Source organism: Balaenoptera physalus (genome assembly GCF_965194825.1).
Source record: "Balaenoptera physalus genome assembly, chromosome: 4".
NCBI lineage: Eukaryota > Metazoa > Chordata > Mammalia > Artiodactyla > Balaenopteridae > Balaenoptera > Balaenoptera physalus.
In genome coordinates, this window is record NC_138891.1 from 119,128,738 (window position 1) to 119,142,341 (window position 13,604).

Sequence of the window (13,604 nt, forward strand, 5' to 3'; positions counted from 1 at the left end):
AAGGTTAAAAATGTTAGAAATGTGAATGAAATAGAAACACAAGTAAAAGTCTCCAAACTGATAGATTTCTTGCTTAGATAAAATCCTCATGGGAGATTTGGTACAAACTTTGATGTTCTACAAACTGACTTTATTCCTTGGCATAGACATAATGGTATATTGCTAAATACTCTTTTATCGTGTAACTTGAAAATACCACATGAGAGAAAATAGAATATTTTGTTAATATGTCCTTTGAACATTAAAGTATTCAGTGGCTATTCTCAAAGTCTACTAGATAAAGAAAAGTCTTAAATTTAGCTGATTTTTTTAGCTAACTAATGTGTAGTCAGATCAGAAATAGATGAGCAACAAAATAGTTGGGTAATGAACTAATGGAAAAAAATGAATGAAACTTACAAGCAAAGGCTTTCAAGAAATCATATTAAATATTATGGTTCTATGTTTGATATGTTGTAAAATTCAAACAAAAATGGAAAAAAATCTCTAGGCCACCAATTATTCAGTTATGCCCAAGTTACTCAGCTGTTTTAAATCATTATAACTTTCCCACTTCTGCAATGTTACACAAAGGAAGAAATTCAATAGGGAACACGACACATGGAGAAAAGTATTGATTTCAACACTATTTGTAACATCCCCAAATTGGAACCCCAGAGATTCTCAGCAATTGGGAAACAGTTAAACACTCTATGGTACTTTCCCGGAATGAAATTTTATACAGGTACTTAAATTATTAATTAGACAAATAGTAACATGCGATTAAGGGAAGAGCATGAGCTTTGGGATTGAACAGACCTATGTTTGAATCCTTCTGCCACTTCCAAAATTCTCAGAATACAAAGGGACTTCTAGAATCTCTGTGCCTAGAAGTTCCTCCTTACATGATGGAGACTGCCTATTTTGTTGGGTAGTGAGATCCAAATTCAAAAGTCTACTCTCAGAGAGGGCAGTTTAATTTTGAGTTGGTGCTGTGCCAATACACTTAAGAAAGAGATGAACTTCAGAATTAGATAAGCCAGGATCAAATTCTAGCCATTTACTAGTGGTTTGATATTGGGTACATTACTTTACTTTCTTTGAACCTCAGATTCCCTGTCAACAAATTGCAAATAAGGATATCACTTACCTCATGGAGTCATTGTGATGATAAAATAAAATGCCATGATCTATACCAGCACTGGACTAGATAGGAATTAGGTGTTGAATAAATGGTAATTATTGGTATTATTGTTGGTGGGTCATTATACTAATCAAAAAAAAAAAAAACCTACTCAAAAAGATTTTAATTGTTCATTTTTGACTAACTTATTTTCAGTATAACATTAAAGACCCTCTGTAACTGTGCTCCAATTCAAATGCTTGGCCATTTTTCCTAATAATATTCCTTGCATAAGCCAGTTGCACCTCTCTCACCTGGTCATTTCCCAAATGTTGTATGAATCGCCCCCCTTTAAGCCTTACCTGTTTCTCTGCCCTCAGACCCGATGTCTTTTCTCTCTGACTTTGCCTCCTCTAACAGTTCTTCTCATCCTTCAAGGCTCAACTCAAGTGGAGTTGTTGGCTAGTCTCTCTCCCCTGTGTTCTTACACAGTTTCTTTAAAACAGCATGCTTCCCATTTTCTCTGCATTATAATTTTGTTTGTGTCTGACACTTCCACTACATACTAGGCTGTTTTAGGACACAGACCATTTTTCCCTGCATGTTATTAATTTTTTTAGCAACTTAGTCTCTTGTACCCAGTGGACGGTCACAAACTATATGTCAAATTCAAGAGTGACTGAAGCTCTAGAAATAACCTTGTGTAACCCTTCTTGATGGGTAAGTGCCATTTGAAGTACCCATTTGAGTGTGATTTTTCTAATTTTTACATATCAAATTTTCATTTATATGAGATTGGTCCTGTAAAGGCAAAAAGTATTGGAATACCTGACCCCAAATCACTTTTATCCACTGTAATTTTAATTAATTACACAGATATAAGAATTATTGGTACAAGTTACATGGGTGTAATACTCTTTCTGTCTAGGCTAATTCATGGTCATAGCCTCTATGTAATCCACGAACTCTATCCCTGACTTGCTTACAACAGTGCCTATAATATTGTGGGAATTTTTTACTACTTAGAAGTATGGAAAGATAAATGCATTCATTAACATGGTATATTTGGAAGACTTGTAAATCCTCTGGAAAGAAAATAGACTTGAGATTTCAAACATGCTTTATAATTGTTTCCTTGGAAAGAAAGATATTTTAGGTCTTTAAAACTGATTTACTACAAGGGTGGTGAAATTGGGGGAAAGAAAAAGCCAAAAACCTTGACCCTGACATGAATGTCAGCTCATCTTGAAAGAGTTCTTAATTTCAGTCTAATTAAAATAATTTTTTTTAGCTACCTGCTCTATAACTTCACCCATTGATAGGTAATATCCATTAAATCTCAAAAGATAAAAGCTACCCTTGTAGAGTTTTGATTTCTTCATATCTTTACAAATCTAGGAACCATTTTTACAGAACATTGCTCTCTGAGTGACTGAAAAGATCAATTAAATTGCAAAATCTGATACATATATAAAATATATATGTGTATATGTATACATTCTATACACATGTAGGTTTTTTCTTTTCCAAAGAATTTATACCCAAATTAATAGCCTATTCCTTCCTGACCTAGAGAATTTGTCTAAACCCTTGGATAAAACATTCTAAAATGGTTCACGATACCCACTTTCTGACAAAGAGTCAGTATATCTGATAATCCAATCAAAGAATCAAAATGCCTGATTATAATCTTATGACTTTTAAATATCCTATTACTTTCTCTTGGTGTTTCATATTGAATGACCCAACCCTGGTTAAAGAAGTGACTGGACTTGCCATAGTTTGACAAAGAAAACCTGTCAAAATTTAAAACTATCAAGGTCAGAGTAGACTTTCAAAAATCTTTATTCTTGATCATATGCAGTAGTGAACTTAAACTTTAAAGATAAATCCATCAGTATTTTTCAAATCAATACAAGATCCAGTTCTCTTTTATCAGAAATAGAGAAGGAATCATTTAAGTATTACTTATTTTTCTTCAAATAGAAGAGACAAACTAGTTCATGTGCAATCCTAACTTGGAAGTATTATTTGATTTAGGAAGACTCTAGAATATGTGTTAAGAATCTTGTCTTATGAGCCCTTTCTCTGTTTCACCCCAGCCTCACCCTCTGCCCCTGCATTCTCCTCATGTTCATCTTTATGCAACAAAACAGGACTTCTCACTCCATCCTGAATATGTATTTTTATTACTTTCTACCTTGCCAAGTTCCAAACCACTTTTAACTTTGTAATATTCTACTATTTCCCCATGGAGACTGAATGATACTTGTATACCACCACTATAAACAAAAAATACATATAAGCAAACAGCTAGTATAAATAAATGCTGCTTTGATAATAAAAATTAATTATTAGGATTTAAAAGCCTTTATTAAATAACAAATATAATCCTTAAGCTAGTTTAATGGTAATTATATTTGAGTACCTACTTTTAAAATTTATGTTGTGATGCAACACCTAACCCCCCAAAATTAAAACTATTATTACCACACAAATTTATATGTCATATGCCTAACAAAGGATTTGGAATATTGATGAAATACCATGTCTTGCTAGTACTTAAAAAGAGTCAAGCTAATATTAACAGTGAAATAATCCTTTAGCATAGTAAGAGCAAAAATCACAAATAGACATGAAATATTTGCCTTTCTGAGACCATTTCCCTCAGTCTACCAGCTCAAAACTAGATGAGAAATCCATTCTTAGTTCTTGAGGATGAATTAGGACTGGCACGCATTTGTAGAGTTCAGTAGCTCAGAGTAACACAGATAGGGCATTTTTCTATAAAGTTTTCATAGCCTGTGTTGCATGGATCACATATTAAGAATTTATTTTATAACTAAAAGGCCAAAGAAACTGTGAGAAAAGAAAATGAGTAAAAAGTTAAATCAAACTTCGATAATACAAAGTTTTAGTAAGGACTTAATTGGTTTCTATTACCTTGTAATTCTTAAAGATAATCCTCACGGTGTTGAATAATTCATTATTTATTAAATTTAGTTGTTAGCTGGGCATATTCTAAGATACTACCAGTTAGAGAACACCTAAGATAAAATATTTTTAATAAGAACCCACCCCTCCTTTTTTCTCTCAGCTGAAATTGTCATGGGAAGTCTATTTTGTTTGTTTGTTATGAAAAAGTATTTGTGGAACAGTTTGTCATGCTATTGGTACAGGTGATTTTCTATGGTAGATTATGAAGATTCCTGGATATTTTTATTTTTCACAAACATAATAAATGTTCATTTATATAAAATATGTGTATATATGTAAATATGTCATATGTTACAGATGTCTTAAAAGTATTACACATGTGAATAAATATATAGGCATCACAGGGTCACAGGATTCTGGAATACATGTGAATTCAAGTAACAAAAATGTTTATAAATAGCACTGAAAACTTTAGTCATGTAGATTTCCTTATGAAGCATACTTTAATATTGCAGTAGGGAACAGTGTGGGAGTTGCCTAATTTTAGTTCTATTTTAAAACAATGAGAAATTTAACTGGCTGCCTAATTTTAAATGGCATATTCATAAAATTAAGCTGTGTCCATTCAAGGGTTTTTCCTATCAAGTTAACTTTCCCTGTGCTTACCAAGAACATTATCTAGTGGATTTCTGGATCGGTTGGTTCATATTTGAAAAAGGATGGATTGATTTTTAGTGGTGTTCACCCCCAAAGTGATGAAACTAAAAAAGAAAATTAGGGATTTTTACATTTCAGGAGCAATAGGATATACAGATATATTGATATATTGGGATTTTTGAAATTATCTACAAAAATGTGGATATTTGATCTGGAAAGGACATTAGATCCAGATTCTATGGGAGACCTAAAGAGAATATGTGTTTCCTCTAGATCCCACAGCCAGTTAATAACCAGCAATAGACAAGAGCCTTTTGGTTGGGTGCAATTTTCTATTGCCCTGAAATTCTTAAAGGTAATCCTCAGGACACTGGGTATTTCATTATTTATCAAATCACATTTCCAACACTTTCAAATATTTTTCCATAGCCTGTGTATACAGTGAATGATACATAAAAATCAGTCACATGTTTACCATGTGAATGAACTTAAAACACCTTTATGTGAATTCACTATCTAGTGGGAAATTGCTACTTACTATGTGAGCACCATCTGTCATTCAGTAGGGAAAGTATACCTTATTACTATTTTTTTCCACTCTTTTTAGTTAGAGGTACAACTCATAAAGAAGTTACTGATTATTGATCCAGTGTAATTGAAATAGCCACACATTGAAATAAGATGGCTAAATAATGAAAATAACATGTTTACCAGTATATTAACTAAGAAAAGAAAATAAAGTACATTTGTGATTAATGTTTTTTTGTTTTGTTTTTTTTTTGGCTGTGTTGGGTCTTCATTGCTGCAAGCAGGCTTTCTCTAGTTGTGGCGAGCGGGGGCTACTCTTTGTGGCAGCGTGCGGGCTTCTCATTGCGGTGGCTTCTCTTGTTGCAGAGCACGGACTCTAGACACACGGGCTTCAGTAGTTGTGGCTCGTGGGCTCAGTAGTTGTGGCTCATGGGCTCTAGAGCGCAGGCTCAGTAGTTGTGGCACACGGGCTTAGTTGCTCCGCAGCATGTGGAATCCTCCCGGACCAGGGCACGAACCCATGTCCCCTGCACTGGCAGGCAAATTCTTAACCACTGCGCCACCAGGGAAGTCCCATGTTTATGTGTTTTTAACACAACAAAAACTGGATTGAGAAGCTTGCCAGACATATTCATTTTCCCAAGAATATCTTTTTGACGGCTTTAGTGAAGAAAATGATGCATTTGAATCAATATATTGTGCATAATTTAAATGTCAAGGATACAGTTACTCTTCTGGGTTTTTATTTGCTTTAAATTTATCAAACTTTTATGGAACGCTCTTTACTGCAAGGATTGGCTGCATCAGATTTTGTTTTTCAGGGAATCTTAACTTTTACCCTATGTGCAGTTATATGCTTCCAGGGTAGAGCTAAGTGGCTGCTGCTCTTGGATTTCTCTTCTTCTGGTGCCAGAATCACCTCCCTGCAATACTGCATGTGGAACATTCCTAATCCACATTTGTTTCTCCCAGGACGCTGGTTCCTTGGGGATTTGCCTACCTAACTTGATGGAAGTATTCCAGCTCTGCTTTCTTTAGGGTAGTATTTCTCCTTCATTTTATCTAAATAGAGGATTGTATTAGCTAAACATGATTAAATTTGAGATATGAGTAGGTACATTTCTGGTATCTGGTTTTGTTACAGTTTCTTATGGCCTATGTCTCTGCATGTAACATAGTGTTTTAATGTGACCATCTTTTAGTAGCTACAACTCCTAGGAAAAAGTTTGGAAGCAAGTTGTTTGAAAGAAACAGGTATTTAAGTTCTTAATTCAATTAGTAACTCATAAAGTCTATACTGATGAGGATGCAAACAGCCTTTATAAGCATTAATGTCATGAAATGAACATTTTGTAAAAGTGAATGTTGGGTTTGTAGATCCTTAGACAAATCTTCACTGTCGGTTGAATTTATTTAAAGAGCTTTTCTGGTCACCTTTGAACCTCAATGATTTCTCCAGATGTACAGAAGTGAACAATGTAAAAATCTTGCTGTTTCAGCAGAACTGATTCCAGCTGGCTGGGAACTGGATCTGCAAGTCATTGGTTACAGCTGTGTTTCGATTTATGTGATGGTTGAAAAAATAAATTACCCGATTAGATGGCTAGAAAGAGGACTCTTTGTTTAGCCCTTGTGTGGGGACTGAAAGTGTTTATGGTGCTGTTTTCTACGCAGTCTTTGCAAAGTAAGCTGGACAAATAGACTTATTCAATGCTCCTAAGAAATGTTGCATATTCAGCTTTAATTCTTTGCTAAGGAAACTTTTTTTTTGTATAATGCTGTCATCCAGCAAATGTTTTAAAGGTCTAGCATTTAAGAGAAGCAGTAAGTTTTCTGTCCTACTGAGCACTGCATTTAGTAATTGAAAAGCTGTTTCCTTTTAGTGTGTGCTTTAAAACATGTCTTTGTCAGGCATACGAATTAAAATACGTTTCTCTTAAATTCAAAGCTTTATAATAGCAAAGTATCCAAACATAAATTCTAATTTAACCCTTTTCTTTAATGGGTTATGTCTCATGGCACATAAGAGAAAATTAAAGTAGTAAATAAAGAAATATAATCAAGCATTACTGCAAAAAATTGACATATCTGTGGGCCACTTAGGCTATGAGGGGTTTGAATTTGTGACTATTTTTGTTGTTATCTAAGTAAAGATTACAGATAAGAGTAGGAACCGTATTAAACAGCATGTAACTTTTCAGGTTAGTAAAAGTCAAAATGCTAGTACCTCTTGGAGACTGAGTGTTACCCTCCCAAGAGAATTAACATACTAATATAAGATTGTATGAAGTTTTTTTTTTTTTAATTGTATTCCAAGGTAGGTTTTCTTCCCAAGGTTTTCATAAAATCCTTAAAAGGGACAGAATTCTCGAGTGAACTTGAAAATGAGGCCAAGCACTTGATCAGGTGTTATAATGTCCACCAAGTTCAATAGCAATTCAGTGTGGGAAATACCCAGGAACATATCATTTTTTACCAAGATTATTCTTTAACCATTTCCTTTCTTAGACTGAGATATGTATTATGGAATTTAAGTGATGCAGAATGAATAACCATAATGTAACCAAAAGGAAACAAAGGTGGGATTGATCTGTCTTGAATTAGCAGACAGTTTTGCTGTGTCAGGCTATTTTTCTGATCAATGGAAGTATACCCTCTAACCCTTAACAAGTCAATGCAATTGCTTGGAAAGGATGGAACAAAGCATGAGAATGCAGGACACACTTGAACCTTCACAGTTCAGAAATATTTAAATGATGTTTATAATGCTTTAAGTATTTTCCCCTCATCCCATGTAATGGTAGCTTCTTCAACATACATTGAAAACCTATATAATAAGGTTCAAGAGTATGCTGTAGTGGCGTTCTTCATGAAAGAATATATTTTGAAAAGTTAAAACTTGTCTCATAGTACTTATACTTCTAAAAGTGTATGAATCAGGAAACAATCTCCATCACTTAGCATGGAGACAGCACAGTGAAAATTAAATCTTGAAAAAAAATATGTATGATTGTGTGATATTAAGTTTCAAAATGAATAGAAAAAATCAGGAAATGAAATAAAAGTATCTATAAAGAGAGAATATTTTATTTAAGATAACTTACCCTATCATTTGTGTTCCATTCCTGCCTATCATGATCAATGGATAAAGTATTATCTTTTCCTTATGTTAAAAACCTTACAAAATTAGCATATTTTTTCATATTGAAGAAAACTCAAAATCTAGAATAAAAGTGATTATGAACAATCAGAATAATAACTATCCATTAATAACTTTACCTCACCTAAGTTAGGCAGCATTCAAAATGAGTATTTTTTAAAAAATCAAAAAAGGTGTTTTTAAAGTTTTTGATAGATGATAGAAATTTTTAAACCTATGATTCACCTGATTTTCTGATATCTTTTTTTTCCTCAGATTTCTAGAACCCACCTAAGTAGTTTTATAAACTGACATATTTTAGCCTGAATTTTAAATGCCTTTTTAAAGCTAAAATATGTCTATTCAATCAATTAATCCTAGATGTGTTTAAATCCATGTAGGCTAATTTTTATCAATAAGTTGTCCAAGGAGACTGTGAGTTCATCTCCTTAGTGCATGTACCATAACAGTGTATATATATTTTTCTAAGACTTAGAAAATTACTACCTCCCTACATCTAAAATAAAAATATTTTATATATTGTTCCAAATCAATGAAAATTTAAATGTAAATAGGGTAATCCACATAAAAGATCTAATATAACATTTTAATATTACCATATTCTGCAGCTAAGATGAAAGGTTACATTTTTTGAGATTTAATTATTAGGTGAGATATCACAGGGACATATGAAGAGGATTTATCATTAGTCTTTCTGGAGATAAATGCTACTGGACAGTACTATAACGATTAAATGATGCAATTATGCATACAGACATCTAAATAGTAGGTAGTAATGACCAACACGTGTTTCCAGTTTTACTCCCTTTCATTGCACAAAATTTTAGAGCTGAATTAGGTCTTGGTGATTAACCGAGTCATCTCTCCTAATTTTAAAGATAAGAGAACTAAGGTTCCAAGAGTTAAATGACTCACCCAAGACCATAAATTTTATTATTTACCAAATTGGCACTCGAACCAGTTACCTGACTCCTAGATTACTTCCCTTCCAACTTCATTTGAAAGTGTTGTATATAGAATATAAGGAAAATAGTACAGTTGGCCCTCCAAATCTGTGGGTCCTAAATCCACAAATTCAACCAGCCACAGATCAAAAATATTCCACCCCCCTCTCCCAAAATTCCAAAAGTTTCCAAAAAGCAAAACTTGAATTTGCTGCATGGTGGCAACTATTTACATAGCATTTACATTGTATTAGGTATTATAAGTAATCTAAATATGACTTAAAGCATATGGGAAGATGCGTGTCGGTTATATGTAAATACTACACCATTTTATATAAGGGGCTTGACAGTTCCTTATATAAGGACTTTGGTATCCCCGGGAGTCCTGAAACCACAGATACTGAGGGATACCTGTACTCTTCCGTAGTTTGTTAGCTAAAACATAAGTTATTATGGCTCCTTTGCCATAGTAGTCAAGCTCTAAATATGACAGTAATTCTGAAGTCGCTTGATCATTTCCACCTAATGTCCCATCTTAAAAAGTCAAGATTAATTTTTCACTCTCTCATCTGTTAGGAAGCACATCAGCAGAGCAGAAACATTCCTTTATTGTTAGAACGTATAAGCCTGCTAACTGTTGAAAAATACTCTTCTGGATTGCAAGATAATTTGATACGGCGTAATTTTTTTCCATGGTCTCCAAATTGCCCCTCATTATTATCCCCTACCTTTTTCCTGAAAGAGAAGCACTCCACCAGCATCCTCAAGACTATTTGTTCATGTGTGTGGCTGTACAACAGTCACTGTCATTGTCACTTCCCCCTCAAGACCTCCCTCAAGTTCATGTTCTTGCTCCAATTACCCCTATCTCAGACTTGCTCTCCTTCTCTCGTCTCTCTGGTGTGGCTTTGAATGTGGTCCCCTTGTGGATATTGATGACAGACTGGATTGGCAAGTGGGTTACACACTTGGGGAAAGCAGGGGGGAGGAGAAGGGGAGAGGAAAATGGGGGGAGGGTGGGAGAAAGAGAGAGAGATTGGTATAGAGTGTTACAATCATATACATATACATAGAAGAATCTAAATAGAAGAATGAACATTAGATTTCACATGGCAGGGTCTAAAGGGTCATCCTTGAAAGGAAGAGAAATCTGTGTGATTATTTTTCCATGTTAGTTGTGATGCTCTGCACTTATATATCAAAAGAGTAAGAAAAAAGTAATTTTAGGTTGACAGATAAGCGTTTTGCATTACAATCCAAAAGTGTCCTAGTTAAACACTGAATCAACCCCTAGTCCAAATACTAAAATACTAGAAGAAAAGATGTCAGGTTTTTTCTTGTTGAAAACCAGCTGCATCATTCACCATGAAATTTTTAAAGTAATAACTCATATACACTTATGTTTTACTTTATTTTCATTTTGCTTAAGATAATTAGTTCCAGAATCTGATTGATAACTCAAAATTATCTTAACAATGTCTACACACACACACACACACACACACACACACACACACACACACACACACACCTGTTTTTCTTTATAAAAAATTCCCAACCAGGTCATCCTAGTTCACTGGCATCTGATTCTTGTCTCCCCTGCCCTTTAATTATTCTTTTCTCTTTTAAAAAAAAGGAAGAAAATGGTATAACCATACTTGTTGTTGCTCTTAACTGCAATTTTTTGCTTATACGAATAGGATTTTTAAAAATTGCTTTTTCTCTGTATTTTTGCTACTCACACTACTATTACAGCCCTTCTTTTTTGAAAATAGAAATTCGTAATATGGGTTGTTTGACAGCAAAAAGAGCATGACTCTCCTTTCTGGAAAGGTTAGACAAATAAGCCTCTGTCAGATTTATTTGCAGACTTCAGTTTGAGTATGTTTTTGTGTCTTCTGATGGTTTTGTTATCAACTACCTTAAAGTTCATTTCTGTACAACCCTTCCCCTTAAGTAATCTTACATATTTCAAAACTATTAGTAAATAAAAGTATTAGATGCTCTTTAGTCAAATGGAATTCTCCTATTTTAGATCTTCAAATAAATCAATATAAATTCATCCTCTTAAAATAGACTGGAATGAAAGTATTGCGATACAGTGACCAGTTATGCTATAAACTTTCACAAGGACAGTTTAAGTTAACACTGTCCAATAAAGCTTTCTGCAAGGTTGGAAATGTTTTATAGCTGTGTTGTCCAAAATGGTAACCACCAGCTACATGTGCTGTTATACGTTTGAAATATGGCTAGGGCAACAGAGGAACTGAATTTTTACCTTATTTAATTTTAATTTTCATAACTACATGTGGCTGGTCGCACCTTATTGGAAAGTGTAGGTTAAATAAAGCAAAGAAAATATGCAAGTAATAAAAAAACAATATATTCTGCACATCCATGAATTTTGAGTCAAAGTTAGAACCGTAGATCATTTTTTGTCCTCCATCTTCCTTATCCTAAACCTCATCAATGTTCTTAAATACAATTTCCATAATAACAATGAGTTCAAATGGCCTCTCTGAGAAAAGATCCCTTGCCTTAGTAGTAAGGTAGAAGGCAGGTTGTATTAAAGTATTTCAGAGCAGTCATTGCTTCCTTTAACTTAATACACCATTTGATATACATCCAGATCTATCTTAGTTATTTTTTAAGTTAACGGAACAAAACTCGAATAACATATAAAAATAATTGATCTAGGAAGACCATACTTGCATTGCTTGCTCAAATTAAATGTAAAACAGACTGAAAAATTTACTTTGTAAATAGTTTAGCCATAGTCAGAGTCTCATTTAGGGATGTTTTAGTATTGATGAATGGAAGTTTAGAATAAGAACAGACCTTAAACCCATGTCTATGACAGACATAGTTGAACTGATTGATTACATCTTCTTTCAAATAAATATTGATTTAATCAAGTTTGGATTCCCATTGGCCCAACGATGATCTTGACAGAAGCCTGGGCACTTGAAACTGGCTCACCCCTGTCTGGATATAAATATTTTAAATGCCTGGACATTTATAATTATTATTTTTCTTCAAACCTTTATTCTTGATTTTCTAACTCGCTTGGTTAATGTTTTTATGCCTTCTATAAAGTTACGTGTGTGTCTGTCTCTGTATGTAATAAACAGAGATAGCATGGAATAGGAAAAAGAAAGTTGTATTTGCATCTGTTGTTTCTGATTCGCAGAGCTGGGAGTGAGGTGCTTAATGCAGGCAGTCCACAGAGCTAAGATATCAGTAGGCAGTTTGCTGTAAGCACATGTTCAATTATTAAAACAGTCGACATTTTATGTCTGATAGCCATAGCAAGGTCACAACATTAATTTATCCAGAGTATTGTGGGCAACTGTCTAGAAAAAAAAAATAGCATAAAGGACGCTGATGATGCTGGAGAGAGAAAGAAAAAAAAAAGATGGATCTGAGCAAAGAGACTTTAAGAGATGACCAGTTTAATACACACACGTAGAACAGGAAGGGTGAAGTCAGCAGGCTTCTCACTGTTACCAACAATAAGTATTTTAAGCTATGCTATGCATGCATTAATTTCTGTTACAGTTTTTCATTAAACTCTAAGCTTGAACACTATTCTGGAATCTTTGGTTTCTGAAATCTAATTTCATATTTCATTTGTTGCTTCAGTGCTCAGTGATTCTTTGCTCTTTCCTCTCCGTCCCTTTCTTCCCCTTCTCCACCTTTCCCCTCCCTCTTCCTATTTTCTTTTCTTCCTCTGCCTCGTATTCTTTTCCTTCCTCCCTTTCTCTCTCCAGTGAGAGTGTGTACTTAATACCATGCTTCCTCCGGATGCCCACTTCTTTATTTATTTGTGTTTTTTTGTTTTTGCACTTGAGTTTTTCCTTTTCTTTCCTTTCTCTTTCAAATCAGGAGCCTGTAGGAGCTGATGATAGAAATACGTAGCCTACTGCAGATGCTTCTTTCTCTTTATGGGTTGTGTGATGTTTTCTTTGGAACCTCTGCAAATGATTGTCCTTCACGTTTGTTGCCACAGTTCTGTTGCCAAACTGCTACCTTAGTTGGTCCTGCAGTGCTGCAGTGCATCCTGGGATCTGTCTGTGTCGGTACACCGAAATTCCTCCAGCACCAGACAGCATTAGAGTTGGCTTGAGAATAGTCGTACTTTCCTTTGTATGTATTTCTTGTATGCTGCAGAGTCACTGATGGCTAGCTCTGTCTGGCAAGTAATTCAGAAATATCGCTCGTGTAGAAAGGAAAGGTAGGCAGTTTACCACATTCTGTCATTAAAGGGAACAATTGA

General features: G+C 34.3%; 1 protein-coding gene across 1 annotated transcript in view; it reads left to right on the forward strand.

Moving 5' to 3' along the window:
- LOC309660105 (uncharacterized protein) overlaps positions 1 to 13,604 on the forward strand; it is a 224,422-nt gene that overhangs the window by 149,661 nt on the left and 61,157 nt on the right. The window lies entirely within an intron of this gene.